We start from the raw sequence: 23,894 nt of genomic DNA, 5'->3' as shown, positions 1-23,894 counted from the left end.
AAGAGGGTCAGAGTTTGGTGCCTGGACCTAAAGCCAGGCGGTGTAGGTGGCTTCTGTTGACGCTGCTGCCAGCACCACAGGTTTGACATGGAGGCAGCTACTCCAGGTGAACCCTGTCATTTCTGGGTGGTTTTGTTCCTGTTGAATAAAGCAAAAGCACAGAGATGTTTAAGGGACTGGAAATACAGTCTCTGCAAGGCTCAGTGGGCATCTGTGGGGGTGTGAGTGTGCAGTGAGCAGCAGCAAAGCTGTGAGCCTGTGCCTGGGTGTACCTCCTGCGGGCTCAGCCTGTGCTCACTGCTAGGACACATTTGGGGGATTTCTTAGCAGCCAATGCTCACCACTGGTGGCTGAATCTCTGCTGTCCCATCTCCAGCTCTGCTGCCTTTCTCCAAGAGAGCTCCAGTAGCACTTCTACTGTCAAAGCAGGCCGACAGCAGTGTGGCACTGACTTCCACAAGATCTTTTTTACTGAAAAGATTGAAGACACTTTCATTGTTTTTATGGCTCTTTAGGAAAGTGAATTCTGACAAGTGTGGCAGAAATCCTCTCCCAGCGTGCCAGCACAGTGATAGTCCTCACTGCACTGGTAGCAAATACCTCTCTCCTGCCATTCCCTTAGCTGTGTCTGTTGAGGATGCTGGTATAGCCTGTGAATTGGCACTGTGACTTGAATAGTACTAACTTCTATATTATAAGCCTAATTAAAGGGTATTATAGTTACTAAGTCCCTGTGTGAGTGTGCCTATTTACAGAAATATAAATTATTAAGGCTCTCTTTTGACATGAAGCTAGTGATTTTAATAATATGTTTTTTATTAAGTTCAGTTCTCTCAGAAAAAAAGGTTTTTTTCTTTCCTCATTAGTAAGAGAATGAGTATGGCCTTGTGTTCTTGGATAATTTGCAAAAACAAAACTAGAAAGAGTCCATGGAGATTTAATTCTCTATGTTTTTATTAGAAGTGTAGGATACTTTGTGGCAGTGTCAGATTCTTGCTGTCTAATATGCATACATGGTGTGGATTATATATTTCTGTATTTTAAGTAATTTTTTCAGATTAAAGTTATCAGATAGTCTTTATAATTTGGTATATTATTGTAGCTTTTCAAACCCCAGTGTGACCAATTTTCAGGATAGTGTGTTCAGTTCAATCACTGTGCTGTTTTCGGTACAAAGTGTAACACCTCAAGCTCATGTTTTAAATCCAAAGTTCAATAAAAGAATTGTTGGTTGGGGGTTTTGTTTGTTTGTTTTTTGGTTGGTTGATTGGTTGGTTTTAGTTTTTTTTTCCTGAAAGTATTTTTATTCTATGCTTTTTACACACTTTTGTTTTTTTAGTTAGAGTGCTCCCTGAGGAGGAGGGTTACTGGAGGTATGCACTGCTGACTACAGGAGATGGATTGATTTCTGAGAGCAAGTGAAAATGCTTGAAATGCTTCAGCTTTTTTTTTTTTTTCTGGTTTCCTGATCTTTAATCCTGAAGGAGAAGGAAAAAAAAAGGAATTAAAACCAGCCTTACAGAGAGCTCTCGTGCAGTGGTGATGGGGTTTGTGTTTTGTCTCTCTTCTAGTGGTGATAAGAAATGAGTTCAAAGATACTGAAGGAATGAAATTCTTTGGCCTTTTTATGAGTAAAAACATCAGTGAGCTTAAAGTATGAAATGGGGAGAAAAGCAGTGAGCTAAAAATTGTGTAAGCTTGTTGCACTGTTAAAAGAAGCTCCTATAATCTTCATGCCTTCTGAATCACTTAGTGAGCATGTACTATATTGCATGCTTGGTTTCTTTTAAACATAACAGGACATGTTATTAACTCTCTGTTGCAAAGGCCATGATGTTTCTGTTTATGTTTTCCTGTAGGATGCAAGGTCCTGCAAGGTATACTCTTCCCTTTGTACAGCATTGCACAGTTTGTTAATACACATTTCTTCCTCTGAAATTCCATGTAACTTAATGAACTTTGACAGGACAGACTCAAGGCTGTATTGATATCACAGCTCCACAGAGAGAGAGAGGACTGTCAGATCAGATATCTGGCTTAATTACAAATTTGTTAAAATTTTATCTTTTGCTCCAATCTGGCAGAAGCTAAACTGATGTAAACCAATCCCGACCTGACAAGAGTGTGACTGCACAGAGATTGAGAGAGTGATTTAACTATCACACTCTTTGCCTGAGGGGAGGCAGGTATGAAGGAGAAGCTTTTTTATTGCTGCTTCTTGCTTTTTCTTATTGGTAGACTGCCGTGGCTCCAGCTGTGTGTCCAGGAGCAGACAGGATGGTGGGTTCATGGGATACCTGGCCGGGTGGGGATTCTCCTGCCATTGGGGCCACATGGGTTGGCTGGGATGTACAGGGTACTGAGGCTGCTGGGGCGGGTTTGATTGTTTACCCACCTGCAGCTGTGCAGATTGAGCTGGGTTGGCAGGCTTGGCTGCTGCTGGGGGACTGATACAGCCTGGGATTTACATCAGCTGCTGTTGGAGGACCATGATGAGTCTGTGTTGGAGAGGTGGTAGGCTCTGCATCTGTGGGTATTGGTTGGCAGTGTAGCCAGCTCCTGTTGAATCTTTGCCAATGACTGAATGCAGAGCTGGAGAAAGATACCAATTTTATTGTGTTCTTGCTGTAAATTTAGCGTGTATACTCCAGTGGCAGGTAGCGACTCTTGAGGATGGTGCCTTTTATGCTGTCCAGACTATATAATAAAAGGTCTTGGGCCACATTTTGTCTTCCCTGTGATTTGGTGGTCTTCATCTTTTCAAACCAAAAAAAGAACACTATTATATTCCCCAGAATGGGGATCTTATTATTTTATTAATCTACTCTCTTCTTCAATTGGCAGGATGGTATAATAGAAGCATAATAGTGACAGGACAAGGGGTAATGGCTTTAAACTAAAAGAGAGTAGGTTTAAATTAGATATTGGGAAGAAATCCTTTACTTTAAGGGTGGTGAAGCTCTGAACCAGAGAAGCTAGTTTGGAGAAGCTGTGGATGTCCCATCCCTGAAACATCCCTGGCTGTTCACAGCCAGGTTGGGTGTGGCAATCTGGTCTAGTGGAAGGTGTTCCTGCCCATGGGCTGGAACTAGGTAATCTTTAAGGTTCCTTCCAACCCAAACCAGTTCATGATTCTATGAAAACAGAAGAAGCATGCCAGATGCTTACTGTTGTGAGATGTTTAAGAGGAAAGTGTCTGAACTCCGCAATGCAGAGTCATACCTGTCCATGTGGCGTATGACCCCATGCCTTTTGTTTCCTCATGTTTGAATCCAAGCTATGGAGCATGCAGGAAAGAAATTTCTTTTGCTTTCTTCTAACTTACGTATCCATGAGGGTTCTTAAGCGTTTATTTTTCAGGTGTCTTGACACAGAACTTTTATATGCTTGGCACTTGGGTTTTTGTGTAACAAATGTAAGCACTAGTGCAGGAGTAATCTGCCCTTAGGTATGTTAGCTTAGCATTTTTCCTTGCCTGAGAACAGATGGCAAAGCCAAGCTTTGTGTTGATCATGCTGCTACGCTCTGAATCAGTTGTAACACCTATGATGGCATCATTTTCTAGAGAAGGTTTTCAGTATCCTTGAGTGCTGAACAGCACTACAAGAAGATGGAACAATTTAAGTAAAATAATTCCATGAAAAAAAGTCTCAGACTTTTTGTGACAAAACTTACAAAGTTTGATTAATTTCTGGCAATTCAAAGATGCAGATCTTAAAATGACAAGGTCTTCTAGAATGTCTTTTCAGGTGAGTCTGGAAGCCTGAAATTTCTGGTTTAGAGTTGCCTACATGGAGACGCTGGGCCAGTGTCATAACCTTTCAGAAATCCTGAATTTGCTAGGTGAAAAGGCTGACAAGACATTCTGACAAACTTTTTTCTCTCTTTTTCCTCCAGAGAGCAGAGCCTCCTGCTGTAACACATTTTGAATGTTTTGTTACAGGTCTCATGAACTGAAATTACATTTTTAAACTGTTACAATTTCATCAGAATGAAAATTCTGTGTTTCCAGTTCTGTTTCAGCTTTGCTGCTGCAGTCCACAAGGCTAAAACTTAAAGCCATCTGGTCTTAGAGGAATGGGAAATATTTTTGTACTAGCTAAAACACTAAAGCAGGGAAAAAACCCCAGATATCATAGTTTCCAAAATCTGCAATTTTCTTTTCGTAATGTAATGATCAAGTTTTCTCTTACGCAGATAACCTTTTCCAAATACTCAACACTTCTGAACTTCGATTAGGTACAGGCAAAAAAAGCTCCCTGAAATTGATTTTTGTTTCTGGGGTTTTTTTGTTTGTTTGTTTCATTTAAAGGATATAATGGACTTTTATGAATATGGAGTTACCTGAATACAAATGCATGAACATCTCCCATTTTTAGGCAAATTCCTTTGTCATAAAATACAACAAACCCAGAATTGAATTTACCATGTAAACTACCATGTTCAAAACAATTTCTGGACTGATAAACTAGGACTGACACTTGAAGATATTCCTTATAGTTGATCTGTTTTCATCTTCCAAACTTGTTTTAAAATGGATTGTCTCTGTCTGAAGATCCAGTGAGTCAGGTTCACTTTGCTGTGCTCTGGTTTTATATCACTGGAAGTTGTTTGACACTGATGTAACTCAATGAATCACTGCCTTCCTGCTGCCAGGTATTTTAAACAGAACGACTGTGTCAGAAGGATGAAAATACTTTACATTGTAGCTGAAATTGATAAAACTAGGTTGTGTTGGATGGTGGTAGCTCGGAAAGGAAACTGTAAGATGTATTTTGTTTACCTTGGTGTTATGAAGTAAAATTTCTCTAAAGTAACATAGCTTTTGGCCTGGGTCTTGCTGGCAGTCTTTGAGTTCATATAACAGATGGAGCTGTGATGAATTTGTCTCACTGATTAACTGGTCGGCCACTAAGGGTAGGATTTTTCAAGCATGAGCTTTCTCATCTGCCAGTTAAACATATAAGGCAATTGTCTTGTACCTCACTATAGTCAACACAGTGAGTACCTCTTTAGGTCAAAGGATGGTAGGATAAGTGAGATGATTTGCAAAATAGCTCAGCCTTACAAAACCCAGCCCGCATCTGTGATCCAAGAGAATAATTGCATACAACAGATAGCAAAACTTCTCAAACTAAGCATGTACTCAAATGTTTTGCTGACTGGCAAATTTGCCTTCTGTCTGAAGTCTTTAGGAGTTTATTTTTACATGAAGCATTTGCAGTCAAAACAGCGTTGCTATCTCTGCTTCATTTCTATGGAAAGATTAAAAAGATTGCAGGAGTTTGGAAAAGAAATCTTGCTCTTTGGCTTGGAATGGCTGCCAATTCTGTCATATCATGCCATTCCAGGTATCAGGAGAGCAAGTTTGCATTTGCAGTACTAATCTTTGCCCTGTGCTGTTAATGGGAAGTAGGGGAGTCTTCTGAAAGCAGTGATAGCATAGGGCTGGTAAATGCCACGTGCTACCTCTGAGACCAAGGTGGGTGTCTCAGTGTTAACACTCTCCTGCACCCCCGGGGTGTGTCTGTGTGCTGGTGTGCTGTTGCTCTCCTCCATCTCCCTGAACCTCTGCACTTCCTGGCATGAGCAATCCTGGGGGTTTAGAAGGGTCCTTGATCTGACGGGGTCCTTCCCTGCGCCACGGCAGCTCTCAGCACCAGGGCTTCTACCTTCCTCAGCCAGTGGCACTGTCTCATCGATGAGACAAGGCATTCATTCCCAAGAGGTCTGCTAAAATCCTGTCAGAGCGCTTACTGTACCAGCTTTATTCTTTCGTTTGGAATTTTCACTTTATAGTTTTGTATAGGTATGGTTGATACTGCATCAGAAAGTAAGAAGACTATTCACTGTGCAGCTTAGTGAATTGCTGTTGTAGTCACAATGGGACTCTGTTACCCACTGGTGTAGCAAATGTTGCACTGAGGAGGCAAGTGATCAACATTCATCCCGCTGTCTTTCTCAAATTTTAGTATTTGTAACAAGAGGGGTAAAAAATACTGCTTTGCTTATCATTATATCAGAAGAAAACATTGCTCATATATTAGCATCTGAATGAAAATAAAATATGTAGATATCAACAATATTAAAATAAAAATATGTAGATATCAAGGACAAATTTTCTGCAGTCAATTTGGAAGCTTTGTTCATTTATTATTAAGGATTTAGTCTATCAAGGACAAATTTTCTGCAGTCAATTTGGAAACTTTGTTCATTTATTAAGGATTTAGTGAGAACAGCAAACTGGTGATAAAATTGGAATTTGGAATTTATCTTAAGATAGAATGCAAATGTTTGAACTTTTTTTGGTTTTGGTCTCCATTGTTTTTGCAATCTCTGAGGGCAGTTCCCTTTAATTTTGAAGCCCTGTTCATGAGTACCAAGAGCAAAAGGACTAAATGTCATTTAAAAGTAATGTAGCAATACTTGCCAACAGCACAGCTTTAGTAGATTCTGAGACAGGAATGTGGGAGCAGTCATAGCCTTAAAAAAAACAACAATAAACTTTAGCAAATGGAGAATCTGCAAAAATATTTGATATCTGTGCATGATCCCTACTTTCTGTGTCGAGTTTTTGCTCTCAAGATTTTTTGGGGGTTGGGTTTAGGATTTTTTTCTTTGCGAAACCTCACAGAAGACTTTAAAAAAAATTGATAAAAATATTTACTTAAGAGCTGCCTTGAAGACCACTCCCTCGCTACAGTTAAATTTTTTTTCTCCTTTTCCTGGCTGCTTTATCTATCTTAATGTAGCTTAGTTCACAGATCATAGCATTTTGTGCCAAATTCTCATATCGTTTATTATTATAATGGTGTGGTGCATTTGTCTTGCTAAAAGTATTAGCTGAAGTGACCTCTATTCAGAAGTGTGCATCAAAGTTAAGGAGGTCATGCCTTCAGTGTGCTGCCATGAGCAGAGCTAAGAATCTGGGTGGAGTTGATATTTCCACAGCAGGAATTTGTCCCACTCTCATAGTTTTAAGAAATAATAGGTTTCCAGCAAAAAGATTTCACAGCTTCAAGATTCAGTATTGGAGGAGAAGGATTAGTGTCTATTTGCACATAGTTTTAAGCGATCGCAGAACTGTCACCCATGCCTTACCCAGAGAGTGAGCACCCAGATCTCCCTACAGGGAACATCCTTGCTCTCCTCAGTGAAGAGGAGGAGAGGAGTGGACGGGTGAATTCCTGCATTTTGGATCACATTTGGAAGGGCTTTCCATTTCCCAGCACTTAATGACTTCATGCCTTTACAAATAAGGCTTTGAGGTCATTCATCATTTACATTGTCACAGCTGGGAGTTGAAGAGAAGTAAGGTATTTTGCTTTTCTTGCAATAAGCCAATTTAGGTCATGTTCTGTGCTAGTAGTGCTATATCAGGTCATGAAAATAAGCTTAACAGTGTGGTTTGATAATATGCAGAAATAATTTCAGGAAACAAAATTTCAATTTTGATGTATAAAGTTCCTGACTGCTCAGGTATTTAGGTATGTATTTTGCAAGCCAGACATAGTGTTTCTGCTGTTCTGATGTGACGTTTCAGGACAAAAATATTCAGGGTTTTTATGGTGATGAAAGTTAGGCTAATACACTAAATTTTTAAGTGATGTTTTCAAGTTTATTATATTATTAACGTTATTAAGGTCTCAACAAGGAAGAACATGGTATAAATGCTGAGTAAGGCGCAGTAGATTACAGATGTTTTTTCACACAATGAAAAATAAAATGCAACAGTAGTGTAAATCCACCCAAATATTTTCTGTGGTATAAAATTTCCATCTCCTGTGAGAATTCTTTAATTAGAAGCTAGTGTTAATGTTCTGCATTAAGTAGGAGGAGGAGATGAACAGTAGTTTGGTTGGATAGTCATTGGCTGAGGTAAAACGGAATGAAAAATGCTCAGCATTAACTGAATGGAAAATGACAAGTACCTTTTTTTGCTGGCAGAGCCAACCTCTATCGAAAATCCTTATGCAGCCTGAACTTTCTGCTCTGCCCAACTTACACACACCCTGTTAGTGTTTTATTTTGGAGATGAGAATATCCCTTCTGCTATTGCTTTTCAAGGAGTAATGGGTTCACCTTCTGCCAAAGAGTGAGGGGAATAGCTCCTTTCCTTTGGAAAGATCATTTTCTCTGGGCTAAAGGAAAAAGATTAAACAGGCTGCAACAGCTCCTTCTTAGCCTTCTCAAGGTAGGAAAATAAATTGGTAGATTATAGGTCTCCTTTTTTTCATGTGCCTTTCCAAAGTTGAGGAAAATGTCAAACTGTTCTCTTGTCCCAGAAGAACCAGGAGAGAGGGGCTTGGAGACAGTGGAATCTCCTTAGTAACTGGGTTACTGCAGCCATCAGAGAACCCATTGTGTCAGAACAAGTCCTTCATGGTTTTTTTGTTTTGTTTTTGTTCTGGAATCAGAAGAATTGTGCAGGAGTGAAAATAGAAAAATATACTGAGCTGACAAATCTGGTTTAAAATATGCAATGAAGATGGCACTGTTACCATGCTCTCGCAGAGCTAAGGACTGCCAACAGCCAAATTTGTTGCAAGTCAAATACAACAGAGTGGCCAAAGGAGAACTATCCTTTGCATTTTCAGAGATTTACTGGTTTGGCTGTCACTGAAAAGAACCAAGTCATCTTGTGTGTAACTGCTTGGACATGTGATTCCACTGACTGGTGTGTGCTGGCGAGTAGGTAAAAGTGTTTTCTACTGTCTGTAAATCGCTCTGGTAGCTTCAGCTTTGTTAGTTGAAGTGTACATGTAATTTCAGAGAAGCAGTCCCAGTGTCTGCTTTGTAAGAAAACAGCATTGAATGGTAACAAATGTATAAATCAGCCTGACTTGTGGTACCTTGAATCTTCTGACATTTGACCTTAATCTAGCTGAAGGTTAGGTGAAGCTTGGAGCCAGTTTGAGAGGAGCTTGACTCTATCAGTAGGACTGAGAATACCTTGGAAAGACTGTCCTATTGTGGGTAAAATGTTAATTTTATTTAATGTTAAGATATTAATGATAAATGTCGGTTGTTTTTGTTGTGAGTTAAAACTGTGTCATATACACACAAGTTCACTCTTACATGAGTATTGCACAAAGCTTGGGCAAAAATACACCATAAAATGTAGTAATACCTTTTTTGTGCAGGTTTAAAGAATTGGCCCACTCAGTCACAGGCCAGAGCCTCTTTCTGTTTTTCATATGCATTCTGAAGGTGAGGCAATAGACAGCACAACTCTATTACAACCATGAAAGCAGAATTAACCCAAGAAGATGCTTCTCTCTGCCCCCTTGCTTTACCCTTGACAGTACTGCTTCATGTCTTCTCGCTTGGTTGCAGAGCATGAGTAACTTTCTTAGAGAGACCTTAATGCCATGCCTGTCTTTCTGCCTCCTGCCCTGCTCTCTTGGGCCATGCCTGCGCAGAGATTGAACCACGTCAGAGAGCTTCCTCTGGTGCTGGGACTCGATCTGGGCTGTCGGTGTATAGAGTGAGCATAGATAGGCCAGGAATAATTTTTGATAGACCATTTGGACATGGCCACTCTGCAAAGGGAGGCAGTTTTATAGTGTGGATTAAAGCTGTTCCCTGCCAGCTGGGTCACTGCCAGGGCACGAGCCCAGACATGTGTAGTTTACGAATATACATTTCAATCTTTGGTTATGGGTTTGTGGTTTTCTCCAGTACAACAACACAGCACTTTAGCCCTGAGTGAGGGAACCTTTTGGTTGACTGTCCGTATCAGCAGTGATAAGCCACACGGTATTGGGAACATCACAGGGCTGCTGAAGCTTAGCAGATGGTAGAGCTAAGGCAGTCAGTCATCTGTGTTCCCTCTGACTGGCAAAACGCTTTGCAAATACATTCATTTTGACTTTGGTCACGTTCAGGAGTTAGTGCATGGTGTCTTTCCATAGCTGCAAGTTAACAGTGCTAACACAGATAATAATTGCATTGCTGTTGATGCGTTGTCACCTTTCAGCTGCATAAGGTTGGTCATGTACAAGCTCCTTGGCTGTGGAGATCTGTGTCTTGTCCCTGTGCTTGCGGAGCTGCTGGAGGCTGCAGCTGTACAGCAGAGCAAGGTCACAGCTTGGCTCACTTGCATGGGTCCTGGGGCATGGTCTGGCTGCACACCAGCCCCTTCCTGCAAAGAAACCCAGGTGGGTGGATGAGATGGAAGCCTTGGTAAGACCCTGCAGCTTCTCCATCAGCACTGCCTGAGCAGGCACTATGGTGGGTGTCCCTAAGTGTAGGGACAACCCTGAGGGTCGCACACTTTCTGATGAATATTTATAAAATACAAGCTTCTGTTATTGATGTACGTGAAGCTGTGCTTGCTCTCCGCTGTGACAATCAATGACTAAAGCCACCTTCTCTGGGCCTCTCCAAACTCCTTTGGGGACAGTGGGGACTGTCTCTACCAGCACTTAGAAACCTCCAGAATACTCAGAGCATGATGCCATACAAACAGAACAGTCAGGACTATTCACTTTCACAGTAGAATAAACAAGGTGAGGTTAGCTCTTAACCCACTGGAAAACACTCTTATCTTACAAAAGACCAGGTAACCTGCATGGCTTTCTTTATGCTCAGGCCCTGTTGGTACCTTTGTATGGGAACTTGTTAAATATATAGGCAACTAAAACAGGTAATAACTTGTTACAGCATGTTACAAGTTTCAATAGGTGGGGTTTTTGTTGTTGTTTCAGATGTGTTTGCTAGTGCATTAGTAGGGCACAGTGAGAATTTTGTAGACTGCCCAAGCACACCTAGAGGCATACCGTAGCTCAGTCTGGGTGGGAAACTGGGAGTGTAGGAGAAAGCTACAAGGTCTTCCTCCTTGCAGTAGCCTTTTTTTCCTGCTTCTTAACCTGGAACAACTGAGTGTTCTCACTCTGTTATTACTATTTTGTCAATGAATTCCTCTAAATGTAAGGTGTTTTCCTCTTAAACTGATGATGCATGCATACCTGTATCTGTAATGCAGACACACACATATATCTGCTTCCACATTTTATGTTGAATCCTTACAGCTTCTGCAGGGCTCCAGCTGTATCTGTGTTTTGCACTGGTTTCCCTGGGGTTGTCTTACTGGTGAGGCAGAGTCCAAGATTTAGAAAACAGATCTAGATCCAGCACAGCACAAAACCCACATGATGGCTTAGATGAATGTTTTTTGGCTTGTGGAGTTTTAAAATCCATGGTGGCTGTCAGCAGAGCCAATAAATTCTGCATCCTTGGCGTTAGATAGCAACTCAGTACTATTGGCAAGGTAAATTTTGCAGTTTGGAGTTTATCTTCTCTCCAGAAGGTATGTCTTTATACAGAGGATGCCTTTTATACAAAGAAAAGTCTGTGAGGAAGCGTGTAAAGTGACCAAGAGTGAAGCAGCAGATTGTGACTGTGTTTACATGAGGACAAATGCCGAGTGATTTAATAGCCTTATTAATTCAAACTGGAATGAGCAAATCTGGTGGTAAGGTCAGTGGGAAACAAACACTCAGTATAATTTTTTACATTCAAAATGTGGATCCTAAATTATGAAACAAGATACTCAAATAAAAACATGAGGTAACATCCTGATTAATAATGTTTTCTTCAACAGCAGTGTACTACTAAGTGACCTTTCAAGCATTTTGTTACAAAAAAAAAAGAGTCCTGTATTTATTTCAAGCATTTGCTGATTTTATACCAGCATAATATAAATCAAAGCAGCTGTAGGTACACAGATCAGTAGACTATCAAATGCTTTTTGTGCATCATGTTTTAATAAGGACAAATACATTTTTTTAATATACTTTATTTTTGGTTTAGGCGTTGCAAAGGCAGTCCCTGGTGTTGTCTAGAACGAGTCAGTATGGCCAGCCCAGGGCTACATTATACAGCAAGATAGTTGTCTGCTGAGAGGCTATGCTATTTGATGACAGAAGTGTTAGGGAGCAGGACAGAGTCATCCCTCGGGGGCCAGCCTGGCCAGTGGGATGAAACTTGGACTGCCATTCTCTAGAGTTGCCTCAAATAGTTCATCACAGGTGGGTAAAAAGGGAATACAGTTTGCAAGGGGTAATTATCTTTAAAATCATACTGCTTCTGAAATACTGTATGTGCTGTAATACAGGAGAGGTATTAAACAAGATAAATTACAGCCCTTTTCCCTCCTCATCCCTCTGATTTATTGCTGTATTCTTTTGTGATGTTAAGAGCTGCTTAGTTTGTCATTTGCCTTTGTATTGTACAGCAGTTGTTTTCCTTTTGTGGTAGTCCTGCAGGGCTGAAGGGCAGGAGGGGGAGTAGTTACCACAGAGCAGTAGGACTGGAGAAAAACATTGAAAAAAAATGGGGTAACACAGTTAAAAACCTAAAGTGGTGCCAGCTGAGTTTGTCTGTGTGCCTTCAGGACTGGCCCCTCAGCTCATGGCTGAGTCCCAATGGTGGAGGTGAGCGCTTTCAGGGGGCAGGACACTGACACTGAGCTTTTAGGGGGAAGGACAGCTGTGGCTGCAGACCTACCTCTGTCAGCTCTCCCCCTGGACAGGAGCCTCTTGTCTCGTGCAGGGACAGCAACAAGGTGGTGGGATGACTGGCTGGCATTGCTGAGTTGAGTACCACCTAAAACGTATCAGTTCCTATTGCAAAAGGCGAGGCAAACTTAAATCGGTTGTGTGAGATGCTATGATTGAAATGATTGCCTATTCTGGAATGTATTCCTGCTCTCTTCTCCAGTGAGATAAACAGGCTGGGTCAGTGCCTCTTCCCTCTTTGTTCTACCACCCTCTGCCCTCTTTCTCTCCTAATTGTCTGAGAGTCTTTTTGTCTGGGTAATCTAAGGTTTAAAAAAACTGTTCATCTTGCATGTCTGAAATGATGCTTATCCTCTCACCCATGGTACAGTGAAAAAACAAGTAGGCACATTTTGTAAAGATATCTTCATCAGGATGATGGATGATTCTTAGAATTACTTCTGTAATTACCAGAAAAATGGAAAGTAAGTGAGAATCTGAGATGTGCAGTCATGCTTTAATAGTTGGCATCTTAGTCTTTTACCTTAGAGCTTAAGGTTTAGATAAAGGAGTTCACCCCTCTCTTTTATGCACCTATTTGTATAAAAAACCTAACCCAAGCAGAACTTGTTGATTCTGTTCAGGTGCAATGATAGGAAACTATTTAAAAAAACAATCTGAGACTTTTTAGGCTGGTAGAAAATTTTTATTGTTTTGGAATACTGTGTAATAAACTTACAGCCAGACATTTCAGATATCAGAAATTAAGATTTCAATGTTCTTTTAAAGGCTGCTTATTGTTTTATTGTGTGCTTTTCTATCCATCCATAAAAGACTATATGGGAAGGAAAGAGTGAAATTGATTTCCAGAGAGAAATGTTTTAGGATACTGGGCATTTTTCCACTGAACATCTCTGTGGAAATCTGGAAAAAAATGTTAGTTCTCTACAAGAAAACAACGGTTTAACTGCAGTGTTCTTTCCCACCATCAATAAATTTGAGAAAATTCTTTTGTAATTATTAACTAGCAGAAAAAAATGGAGCTTTTTTTGGAAAGCAATTTAGGAGATTATTTGCTTTTAAACAGAGCCTTCTTGGAAGTGTGAACTATGGATGGTATTTGTACTATTGTTTTCTGATTTGCTTTCAGATAGAAGGCAGTTTTAGCCCATTGGAAAAGATGAGGGAGGAGGACAGTATTAACTATGTCATTGCAATCTGTGGATTCTCTGCTCTTTTCACTTCTCTGTTGCAGGCTACTCTGTGCAGTGCATGGTAGCCTGAATGCCTCCTGTGTAAAACAGACTAGCAACAGCCAAGTCCCTAATGGACTTGAGAGAGCTTTGACTCTCTTCCTGTTGAAGGCTATGGGTGGTTTTTTGAGTGAAGACAGTAAATGGCAAGGAAGCTTAAAGCACCATTGATTTATATTGGTTTCTAGTACTTGCTGTTAGTTACATAGCCACAGTGCATTGCAACTCATGATGGGTATATTATTTCTTCATCTGGTGTTTTATTCTCTGTATTGCTGGTCATTTTTGTGGGAGTTCACATCCGTAGTAACAGGACTCATTGAGGCAACTTTCAGGGTGAATTTTTGTGCTGTTGGAAACCATTCTTCTAGAGGTTGGCACCAATTTAGTTGAAAGCCAGTAGTAGTTATAATTGAAAACTGTGGCTGACTGTTGTTTGTTTTGTAATAGCACAGCATATGCCCAGTTCCTAGGGAAGAGACTCTTGCAGCAGCTGAAGAATGCAGCCTGTGATCTCCTTCTTCCCAGGGATGCTCCACCCAGCCCCATCGCTATAAATGGCAATTGCACTTCGGGGAATTACAGCAGACAACGAGCTAAGCAATGGCAGGTTCATCTGCAGCTGACATTTTCACTTTTGGGCATGAAATTCATGAACTATAGCCGTGAGGTGTTTTGTGCACACTGCAAGGTCTGCAGCTTTGTGTGAAGTGTGGTTTGGGCTCTGTTGGCATGGGTCAGTGCACTGGAGGTGGTGGCAGTCTGATCTGCCGGAGCCACTTCTTTCAGAGGGTTGTGGGAGGGGCTGGGGCTGAACGAATGTTCAGCTTTGGGAAACTTGCTGGCAAGTTTTCCACAAACCTGATGTTTTATCAAGCAGCTGTGGAGTTTGACCACTGATAAGCGTCTTCATCATGTATCTGCAGCCTTACTAGCAAAGGTCAGAGCTCAGAGGAAACTTAGTGGTGCTCAGCAGCCAGGGAAAATGGTATTTAATGGCAGAATTCAGTTCATTCACTACATGTTTGCTATTTAGCCACAGTGTAAACATATACCTCTGAGCTGGCCACTTTGCACTCCCTCCCTTCATGGGAGGAAATGGGGAGAAAGGCATTTCTGGAGTTTTGCCCTTATCTCTGCAAGCCAAACGAAATTAATTGCTTCCCCAAAAGTTCCTGTTTCCCACTGCTGGTTGGAAGTGGTGCTTAGAATGTCTAGTTAGAGATGGCAATATTTTGAACGTAGTCCCACTGTAGGTCTGGTCTGCCCCACAGCTGATGTGTCAGCATTTGAAACATCCATAATTAGCCTGCACTTTTGTTATTTTTGGCTTTAATTTCTCTGTCAAATGGAAAGGGTGAACTTTCACAGTGTTTCAGGGATTCCTGAAGGATGATCCAGTTCACTCTGTAATGAGTGATTTATGGATAATAATGATAAAACTAATAACACCAGTAACATGTGCTTTCATTAATTCTGTGCTGTGTGAAAAGTCAGAAAGGAAAAGCAGGTTTAGTGCTTATTCAGTGGAGAGTTTGAATGGAGAAGTGTAAAGGAAGTAGCCTTCTGTGGAATAATAAACACAAAGTTACACATTTAACAAATGCTTCATTCTTTATTATTCCCTCAGTTTTCCACTGCAAGCATTATTGGCTAGGTGTACCTATCTTTACCAAAACATCTCTTGTGTAAGATGTTCTCAGGTTGTCGTTTTCCAAACCTGCAGGCTTCTCTCTGCAACAGCTGGAGTTTTATGTATTCCTTACATGAATACATATGATGGGATGTGCCTAGACTTTCACATACCTCCTGGAGATAAAGCTTTAAAGCAAATACCAAATACCGCAAAGATATTTTAACTCGTAAAAATGCCACAAAATGTGCAAGTGTTGCAAATGCCTTTAAAATCAATGTCTTCTTTTAGAAATGTACCAAATTTTCAGCTTGGCCCCTGGAAAGTCATTCTTGTAGCTGAGGATATTTATTCTGTTCTGTTTTTTGAATGGGATGCAGCTGTTGAATTCTTCAGACCTGAGTAAAAGCTCTTAAAGAGTTTTATTTATATCCGTTTTTTTCTGTCATGCTCTGTTTCTGAACAAATAGCAACAACTTCAACTATTGAAAATTGTCATACTGTAGCTAAGGCAGTGTGACTTCTCTGAAGAGCTGGACACTTACGTGAGTACACATGTAATTATATTAAAGTGAGTGTGACTTCTGAAGGAGGTTGGCATGAGGTGGGCTCTCTCCCCTAGTGCAGGAGTTCCCGTAGGAGATCCCTGGGGATCTGGAGAACAAAGAGCACGTCTAAGGCAATCAACTAAAATGCATCCACAGCCTGTTAGAAGTGCATTGCAATGATACTTAAGTGTATAATCCCTCTTATTTCAAAATACAGGCATTTGGATTGAGTTTCCCTTGAATATTCTTTGTGATTATTAATAAGCTATATCAGATAATTTTAATGAGCTATATCAGATGTATTTGGCTCATTAAAGGGCATAATGCAGATAAGAACTCTTTAGACCCCATAAAGCTCAAAATTAATCTGCTCTCTAGACCCATATGTTACTGGAAATCTTTGGTAGTAAGCTGGAGCGTTGTGATATTTTGATGTGAGTAGGGTTTGATAAAAGTTCAAAAGCAATATGCAGTGCTGTTATGGGTCTGTGGGATGGGGAGTTCTTTGTACAGCAACAGTGTAAGATTCAGCAGGCAACAACCTGGCAGGCAGTTTTTGGTTTTACAAGGGTACTGCAGTGAAAGCTCTTTAACTTCCTGTGTCTGCATGCCTTTTTTCTGCAAGAGCTTCATACCAGCTCTTAAAGTCCACACTCTTGGTTCCTTCTCTTTTCACTAAACACTTTGCTCAATCAATAATGAAAGGTACAATTCGAAGAGGCTTTTGTGGATCTTTGAGCTGACTAATGTGTATTTTAATTACATAATATTACATAATAATAATAATGTCGATAAGAGGAGCTGTTATGGCCACTTAACACAGACATATTAAAATTGGTTTGGGGATGCTTACTAGATTGCCACAAAAAACTTTAAATAGGAGCAGAGAGCATTGACAGTCACCAGCCAAAGCATACAGGGAATAAGGGGGAGGGGAAGACAAGAAATAGAAGGAGGGTAAGGAGAGGACCTTGGAAAGCTTTCGTGCTCTTCATTTATCTAAAAATAGGTTTTCAGTCTGCCTCTGAGTTTGTTTATGTTTGTCTTTCCTTTGGAGACTGTGGATGGAGACATGTCTTTTCAAATGCTTTGGGAGTAGGGCCTGTGCTCCTTGAGTTTGGTTCCTGAAACAGCACTTGGAGCTGTTGTTGCACATTTGGGGAGCTGCTGTGAGCTTCTCCCTGGCCCTGCAGCTCCCTCGGATGCTGGGATAAGACTCTTCCTGCACCCCCTCTTCTTTTCTAAAATCTAGTGCAGCATTTTCCAAAATATCAGTTGAGTCCGTAGTTCTCTCTAGGCTCTGCTTTCTGCAGGTCAGATATCTAAACACCTCCAAAGGTGGGAATTTGTCCTTGTGGCTCAAGGACTGGTGAGGCATAATGGGCTGTATCGAATGTTGCTTGTTGCACTTGGATTTTGGAGCTACAATGAAGATAAAATCTGCTCTGTGATTTTATAAAAGCAAAGCTGTAAAGTGGCGTTTTCTGGATATTGCAATGACTCTGAATGTGTTTGACTGCTTTTAAAAGTCTTTGAGAAAATACAGAGCATACTCTTCTTGGAGATTACAGCACCAGCATGTTAGAGCAAACCCAGCTTTGGTTCCTCCAGGATGGCCTTTCTACTCTCCATCAGCCTTTCAGTCTCTGCAGCTCCCTATGATGTTTCCCTTTTCTGGAAAGAGGAATGATGCTGCACGTTCTCTCCTCATCTGTCTCAATGTATGGGCTTTTATTAGAGTCTAATATAACTTGTCAGAATACTTACATCATCTCTTTTGGAGTCATCAGTTTCTGGTGATGGATAACACTTAGAATCAAGAGATAGAAACCCCGAAGTTAAATATATATAATTGGTTTTTATTTGCTTTCTGCTTTTTAGCACAGGCACAGGCAGAGAGTCTCTGGAGCAGATGGGTGTTTTGTGGTTACCGGACCAGACAGCTGAGATACAATTAAAGTGCCTTTTTTGCATATGCAACTTGGAACTGCTTCTCTATTTTCACAGGTCTTAGGATCATATGAAGTGTAAATTTAGTAGAGGTTGTTGTACTTCCCTTATTTATTTCTACTTCTGAGTGAGGTGTTTCAGCTGAACCTAAAGCATATAACCTTGTATGACTTTGGATGCTCAGTCTATCTCTCTGGCTCCATGGTAGAGTTCAAAAAAAGAATGAAGGAAACCCTAAACTAATCAGTGTTTTTCAGTTACTTTTCATTGAAATGCAAAGATCCAGTATGTTTTTATTCACAATAGCTCTTCTGTGTCTCCTGGAAGCTGTTCTGCAGGGGGTTTTATACCCCAGGTTCTTTCTAATGAGCCTGAAGGGCTTTTGGTGGTGCAGTGACATTCATCACATGGTTTGAGTGAGCCAGGCTCAAGAAGAAGCTCAACCCCATTTCCAGTTACATAAACACCAGAGTTTTGCTCATTAAGGAAGCTCAAAAAATATTGGCACAAGGGATATGTGGGCTAAAGAAACTTAGTTTTTGAAGAAAGATTGCAAGGACTACAAATGTGCAGCATATTTACAAGAGGACTAGCAGGACACTGTTCTTTGGCTGCAGTATTTTGACAGTCAGTGGCAGTACTTTGCTGGGGTTACTCAGCTCTCTCTGCAGATAAGATGGGGTTTTTGCCTGGGAAATGTGGTATGGTGTGATGCCTAGTATGCAGCACACCAGCTGGTCTTGGCACCTCTCAGCCCTGGGCAGTGCCATGGAAAGAGACTGGAAATGGAGGTGAGGAGCTGCATAATTTGAAGATTTGATGTTGGATCTAAGAGGCACTGAAAATGCTGAGGCTTCTGCGTTGATTTCCCTGGGCTTTCATAAGGTTCCAAAATTAGGGACATCTAATGTCCGAGTTTGGTGCTACCAGGAGCCAGGCTAATGGCCAAGGTGTCAACCCAGGAGGGACTGTGTGAATTTCTGAAGTGGGGCTCTCATACCCTGGCATGTGGGCAGCTCTTCAGCGTGATGATTTAGAGGTGGACAAAGCATCTGGGTAGATATTTGGGAGGCAAAAATCCAAAAAGTTACATTACATAATCTCCCTTGCCATTGCCGTGAACTCTAGCCCATGGTTCTGTGCACAAAACATTGGTCATGCTGGCCAACAAACAAACTTGTCACTCTGAAGAATGACTTGGTGAAAAGCCACATAGGGCAGAGCTGCCATCAGAATAATTGGTGATTCACTGTTTGTTTCTCACAGATTTCCTACGCTCCCTGCCCACGCAGTATAGATGACAGCATTCTGTATGGGGACTGTGAACATGACAGACATGCTTTATGAAGCAGCGCCTTTATAAAGGACTTTTTTTTCCCTAGCAGACTATGTAAAATGCTCAGTCTCTGTGTTGCTGTTGTCAAAACTATGTTATAAATATAGCTGGCCTGCCTGAGTAAGTTTTCAAAGGTGTTTTTAAAAAGCTCTATGTGAGAAGGTCAGACAGAAGCTGCTGAGAGCTCCTTGCTGTGTTCTAAGGTGCAACAGCAGCTGTGTCCAACACTCTTGGCTGCTCTTGCTAGAGGGAGAGTTTGGGCAATTGCAGTTGGTTCTGAGCTTGCACAGCCCCAGGTTGAAGGATTTTTGGGGGTAGATCTGTGCCTTTCTCACAGCTCCTTGCACTGTCTCAGCACATCTCTGGAGTAAGAAGCAGGGAACCCAGTCACAACTTGTCTGTGTGACTGAGCTTTTCCTTGGGCCAGGCTCTCAGCTTGCTTCAAAGTGGAAAGAGGAAAATATAATTTTTCCTCTTTAAGATTCATGACGTCTGGCAGCAAAAGGTGTCCTGGGAGTCACAACTGCTCCAGCTGGGCTCACTCTCAGCTGCTTCGTACACAGCTTCAGATCAACAACATTATTCTTAATTTATTTTATGATACGGCATATCTGGATCTGCGTCCTTAATTCAAGCCTGGTTTGATCAAGTACTAAAGAACACTGAAGACAAAAGAGAGCTCAGTAAATGGGTAAGGAAACTGAATAACCTTGTATGTCATAGGATAGAGGTAAGTGTGATGGAGAACATTGTCAGAATGTGGTGTTCATGGTGACATCAGGCTTAATGTTTTTGGGTTTTAGATGGGTTTGAAGAGAAGTGAACAGCTTTTATTCAGTGGGAAAAAAAGCTGACACTACCAACCATCAGGCTCTGGAAATCCATCAACAATCTAAGAGCTTCAAATAGTGTTTGTATCCTGATCAGTTTCATGACCGTGCCTCTTTTCACAAAGACTGAGAGTAATGAAACTATGGAATGAGAAGTGACATTAATGTTTGGAAACTAAAGTGTGTAATTAGGCTGATTTGAATTTGAGCGGCTTTGTCAGGTGGTTTGCTTTGAAGTTTGTGGTGACAGGTTTATCCTTTTTTGTGTGCTCTGTGCATGAAGGGCACGTAACCCAGGCAGTTGTGAGCAAAATATGTTGAGGGTAAAGAGGTTTTGAAAGCTGATGGCATGACAGCTGCTGCTGAATAGATTCGTTTTGGCAAACAACAGTTTCTGTAAGCATCAGGTTTTATGGCCATGACTGTTACTGTTGCATTTTTAAATTCGAGTTAACTGCATACAGGAGAATAGAGACCCAGAGCTGTTCATCTTCTGGCTTGGTCTGTGAGGTGCTTGTAACTCTAGCAATTGTTTCTGTTTTTCATAACAGTGGGATGGGAACTTTATGGCTATTCTTCCCTTTTCTGTCCAAAGTAAATGTGCTGTTTAAAAACAAAGAAAGAAGTGGTGGAATGTCTGGTGGGCACAAAACTTGAACTTGGGGTCCTTCAGTTTGGAGGGCAGTTTAGAAAAATATACCTTTTTCCTGAAAATTGATGTTGCAGCAGAGTGTTTTTATTTGTGTGGATCCATTTTACATTTCTTACTTTAAAAGTCACATTTTTAACAAGCCTCCATGTTAATAGATAATGATGAGCTTCAAGGTGCTCTTTAGTGATCTTTCCAGGTATGTACAAAGATCCATCAGTCTGACCTATAGCTATATACCCATTCAGAGCATTTGTATAGTTCCAGTATAGTTGAGGTGGTTTTTCAAAAATGTTTAAACTGTTTGATATTGAACTTAATGGCAAATCAGCAGACTCATGTATGCAAATGGTAATTTTTTTTTCAGAAATGTCGAAATAGTGGTTTGCAATAAACTAAAGTAACGTCCTGTGCTGTGCTTTGCAAAAAGGGATCACATTGTGCTTCATTGCATAGAAAGAAGAGGAAAAGTAATTGCATGGATGAAAAGTATTCATGTTACTAAGGAGTGCAAAGCCACCTCTTTGTACTCGCAATATTTTTCCTTGTTATTAGACTTTGTGTATTTTCTGAACTTTTCCAGAGAGAATTGTCTTTGCGGGGTCTTTGGGAAAAAGACAGATTCATCAAAACAGATGCTAGTGTGGGTGGAATTTGATATGCCAGATCTTATAAAAACCCCAACAAACAAAGCAAGAAGCATGGTCCCAATAAACCAGAGGACATTGGCAGAGCACTGTAACCCACTCAGTGGTACAGACTTGTCCCAGGCTGCATGACACCAGTGTGTAGCACAGGGTAGTGTTTGCACATGTGAACATAGTGTGTGAGAGTGATAAAATTGAAGTGTAGAGTGATTATGTAGCAAAAGAAGTGAAAACTCCTGTTCTTTAAAAGCTAATTGGTTACTTGTTGCATGTTTGAAATGCGCCTGTCCCTGCCTTCTAGAACTCTTGTGTCACTTATTGCAGCACTGCTGTCTGGTGATATAAAGTCATGGCTCCTACAACCTTTTTTCAGCCTTTATCTCAGCCAGGTTATGAAAAAGAGAATGTGCATGAGGAAGCACATATGGTCACAGTCTTTATCTCAGCCAGGTTATGAAAAAGAGAATGTACTGTGACCATATGTGCTTCCTCATGCACAGAGTCGGTGGGTAGTCACTGTTAGAGGTGTCCAAGTCAGCTCTGAGAGTAGCCATTCATGTAATGAGTTTGCAGATGGCTCTGGAGGGAGCTGTTGATCTCTACTGAGGTTCAGCGTAGTAGGTGTGGAGATGTTGGGGCAGGCAATTGTTACAGTGCGGATACTGCAACACGCTTATCAGACAATGAGGCCCGTGGAAAAGAAATATATATGGACAGATTCTTGGTAGATGTTTCAGAGATGTTTATTTCCCCAGCCACATGGCCGGGATCTGCCGAGGAACTGCTCAATCACGGGACCCGAGGGTCCTTGCGCGGGCAGGGGAACACAAACCAACCAATGGGGAACGAGGCTGAGCAGGGGCAGGGAAACCCCGTGCCTCCCCCCAGGGCCCCTCTCCCAGGTCTACATGGCAGGGGGAGGGCCCCAACAGGCAATTGCCTCCTGGTTAGGGCATTTGTCTGGGATGGGGTAAACCTGGATCCATGGGCCAAGCCCAACAACATGAGGTTCAATAAGACCAAGTTCTGGGTCCTGCACTTTGGCCGCAACAACCCCATGCATCCCTCCAGTCTGGGGGAAGAGCAGCTGGAAAGTGGCCTGGTGGAAGAGGACCTGGGGATGCTGGTTGACAGTGGCTGAACACAAGGCCACCAGTGCCCAGGGGGCCAAGAAGGCCAATGGCATCCTGGCCTGTACCAGAAATAGTGTGGCCAGTAGGTCAAGGGAAGTGATTCTTCCCCTGAACTAGGCACTGGTGAGGTCACACCTCAAGTCCTGTGTCCAGTTCTGGACCCCTCACCACAATAAAGACATTGAAATACTGAAGCATGTCCAGAGAAAGACAGTGGAGCTGAGGAAGGGCCTGGAGCACAGGTCCTATGAGGAATGGCTGAGGGAGCTGGGGTTGTTTAGCCTTGAGAAGGGGACGGTCAAGGGGGATCTTCTTGCTGTCTATAACCACCTGAAAGGAGGCTGTAGCGAGCTGAAGGTTGGTCTCTTCTACCAGGCAACCAGCAATAGGAGAGGACATACTCTCAAGCTGTGCCTTGGCAGGTTCAGGTTGGACATACTGAGAAATTTTGTCACTGAGAGGATTGTTAAGCATTGGAATGTGCTGCCCAGGGAGGTGGTGGAGTCACCGTCCCTTGAAGTTGTTCAAGAAATGACTGGGCATGGCACATAGTGCTTGTGATTTAGTTTACATGGTGGTGTCCAGTCGAAGGTTGGACATGATGATCTCGGAAGCCTTTTCCAACCTTAATGATTCTGTGATTGTGTGAAAGCCTAGTTCAAACTCTCACTCCAGGTCGGGTAGTACAGACTTCTTCCCAAGTCCTTTGTGTCTTAGCTGAGTAACTGAGAGCTCTCACTCTCCTTCCAAATGTAAATGTTTAGACATGTCTTGCATTTTGTACCTATCAAATAAATCACACCCAGCCTCACTCTTCCCCCAAAAGAAGAAAATAACACCCTAGAATTGTTTTCCAGCCAGATCTGGTATATAGGTAGTCAGATGACGGTTTTCTTGTGTGCAACAGACCTCTTTTTTTTTTCTGTCAGTTGTACAAGTTTGTAGAAAATACTGGTGTGAACCACTTGAAACAATAAGAATAGGGTTTTGTATTGAGTTAAAGACTTTACTATTAGTCAAATCTTAGTCCTCGCAGTTATGGAATTATTTGATTTTAACTTCATTATGAGATTCTGACAGTGTCCTTGTCAGATCATGTAATCTGCATGAATCTCAAAATCTCAAAATCCAGGAAGTAAACTAAAGTACTCAAATATGTATTTTTAGCTTTGTGTACAATACTTAGGCAGATACAATTTTTGCAGGCTTGGAAATGACAATGTGTACTCTTTCACATGCATTCTCTCTTTCAAACAGTAGGTAATTTTCTTCTCTCTAAAATGTTGCAATTTTTTCTTTTATATGGAACATAATAGAAATAGATGCCACTCCTAAATGTTCACTGCATTGGCTGTGGTCACATTGATACTTCTAATTGGGTGCGGAAATGTTTAACTTTTGTGCTGGGCTAGCAG

At 41.4% G+C, this 23,894-nt stretch overlaps 1 protein-coding gene across 3 annotated transcripts in view; it reads left to right on the top strand.

The window, feature by feature from the left end:
• ARHGAP6 (Rho GTPase activating protein 6) overlaps nucleotides 1–23,894 on the top strand; it is a 120,773-nt gene that overhangs the window by 29,257 nt on the left and 67,622 nt on the right. The window contains exon 1 of one of the 3 annotated variants that reach the window (XM_017737107.1): nucleotides 19,774–19,911. The exons of the other annotated variants lie outside the window; for them this stretch is intronic. The gene's annotated coding sequence lies outside the window, so the exon portion shown is untranslated. Of the gene's footprint in view, nucleotides 1–19,773; nucleotides 19,912–23,894 lie in introns of those variants that run through there. 3 annotated transcript variants of the gene reach the window in all.

The sequence above is a fragment of the Corvus brachyrhynchos genome, unplaced genomic scaffold (assembly GCF_000691975.1).
Source record: "Corvus brachyrhynchos isolate BGI_N302 unplaced genomic scaffold, ASM69197v1 scaffold83, whole genome shotgun sequence".
Classification (NCBI taxonomy): domain Eukaryota; kingdom Metazoa; phylum Chordata; class Aves; order Passeriformes; family Corvidae; genus Corvus; species Corvus brachyrhynchos.
This window is presented reverse-complemented; position numbering and strand designations above follow the sequence as displayed.